Genomic DNA, 2,778 nt, shown 5'->3' on the forward strand with positions numbered 1-2,778 from the left:
ATTTAATTTAATTATATTTGAGGTGATATATATATTCCATTTTATTTTCTTCCCTCTCCACGACCTTTGGTAGGTGAAGTGTGATGTCTTGAAGTGCTACTAGTTGTTCACTCAAGTCAATAATTACTTTTCATCTTTCGCTTTTCACCATAACTTGTAGGCACTGCTAACCAACTATATTATTTATGCCTACCTATAGCCTCCTACCTCTAGATACTTTGCCCCTTCTACAACAATTTCACTTCAATACTTTATTCATCACTGTCACCCCATCTTTTCACCCCCTTTTTTTTATAAACAAAATGGACACTTTTATTGAATATTAGGTTTAGGTTTAGGTTTCATTCACCTTTTAAAGCTCACTGTACCCCAGATAAGAAAAGAAAAAATTGCTCATTTACACTCATAAGTTTCTAATTTTTTTACCTTCCATTACGTTATTAAATTATGAATAATTCTAACAAAATAAAGAGGATTTTTTTTTTACATTTTAATATAATAAATACCTTTTCTGTTTTAATATTGACAAGAACAATTTCTGAAATGCAAATTTTTAGGTGGAAAGCACCAGACCTGAGCTTTTGTGATTTCCACCAATTTTTTATTTATTTATTAAACTTTCAACCAATTACAATCAAACAAGTTATTTCAAATACTTGAGTTCGTATTCTGTTTACATTTTAAAAGAAAAAAAAACTATCATCTTTTCATCAAATTATAAAACTATGAGCCTTTTTCATAATGTCAACCACGTCTTCTTTGTATTAACAGTGTTCAAAACTAAACTAAACTATTTTAAACAGATAAAAGGATATAAAAATGTTGACCACGACATTGATATTACATGACTGTCAACTTTAAAATGTTTTATTTTTAGATTTAATCACCTTTTTAATGTTATTTATTTAATTCCATTCCAGTATTAATAAATAATTCGTTTTTATTTTTATTTTTAAAATCTTTTGGATTTTACTCCTCCATTCAAATTAATTTAATAAAATATTAAAATTTACAATTAGCGAAGGTTTTAACCGTCATTGATCACAGACATTCACTGTTCAATTTTAATTATTAAATAATTATTTGTAATTATCATTAGTTAGTGATGGTTTAAAACGCTCACATATAATAACGACGTAAGCTAGTTATGATGAAAAGAATCAAATTGTCTCCGGTTAAAAAAAGGGACAAAATCGCACTGATTTGAAAATAAAAAAATTAAATTGAATAATTTATTAATAAAAATAAAAATAACAATGAAACCATGAAATGTAGAAATTTAAGTACAAGTTAAATAATATCATTTTAGGCTTAAAAATGTAAACTTCTTCAACTTTAATTCTTAAGAAATAAAATTTAAGTCTAATTCAACTTTACAAAATTAATTTAAATAAGATTTGCACTTACTTATATATTATGAATTAGTTTTATTTTTAGTTGAATATGAAATCTTTAACACATTTGTCACACATCAAAGTTGTCAACTCGTGCATGATCTCATAATAGAGATTTATGGATGGTCTGACAGCAATCCGCACAATAAGTTTAATAGACTCTCGCTAGGATAGACTCTATGTAACTCTAATATTGAGGAGGGATGTGTTAGATGGTAATGTAGTTTTAAAATTGAAGGAACAATATCACTAACAGGTGTAGGCACAACAATATCATTATCAAAAATAGAAGGAAGAAAGAGCATAAACTTAAACGGATCAAGTTTGTCCAACTTGGTATCAATTTTGTCCTTATAGAAAAAGAAAATGGGTTTCATAAAAAATAACATCTCGTGTCACAAAAATATTTTTCTGATTCATATAAAAAAGAGTAAAATTTTTTACCTCATCTTTGTAACATAGAAAAATACATTTTTTTGGCTCTGGAACTAAGCTTTGTTCATTGAACACCACTAGTACTAGCGGAAGGCTAACAAGCAAAAAGTTTTATGAGAAAAATATGACATTACATTATAAATCATTTTTATATGGTGATTTATTATGTAAAAGAGGAAAAATAAATAGGCCACTGAGATTGAAAAATTAATGCATGAGTTACATTATTCTGTTGAAGTATTTCCACACAACTAGTGAGTATATATGTGAACAATCTTGGGAAAGATCTTTGACAAACTGTGATGAGTTCTAATATACTTGAAGGAACTGAGGATATTGAAATTATCTTCAAGGGTGATTCACAACGTGCTCCAACAAGGTTCTCATATTTTGACTATGTCGTAGACTTGAATGTTGGAAGGTCCATTATTGCTTATGCGATCACAATTGGAGGCATTAGTTAGTTGGAAAGTTATTCTCAAACCAATAGTAGACTTATCTACTACTAAAGTGGGTTAGTACAAATAACTAAGAATGGTATATGATTGAAGGGTTTGATAGTTGATTTAAGATTTACTCAAGGGAAAATGGTCATCTTTTGCAGTAGCCTGAATGAACATGTACAACATGGTAGGAAAACATATATTGAGTCACATATTACTTTCTTTGTGCTAAGGAGCAGATATATGTGAAAAATATCAACACTAAAAAGAATACAATAATTGTCTTCATCAAACCAATTCTCAAGAACAAGTTCATGCATTGTATAATCTTGTTGAATCTAGATTTCGTAGTAGTTCCAGGTGAAGGAGATCATAAATCAAGTTGGAAGTTTGTAGATCTTGATGTACTAAACTCTTTATAAAATAGATTGTCTAATTGTAGATATTTATGGAGTAATTAGTTTAATGATTGAGCAATACACCATCTCAAGGTGGAAGTTTGTAGA

The sequence above is a fragment of the Phaseolus vulgaris genome, chromosome 1 (genome assembly GCF_000499845.2).
Source record: "Phaseolus vulgaris cultivar G19833 chromosome 1, P. vulgaris v2.0, whole genome shotgun sequence".
NCBI lineage: Eukaryota > Viridiplantae > Streptophyta > Magnoliopsida > Fabales > Fabaceae > Phaseolus > Phaseolus vulgaris.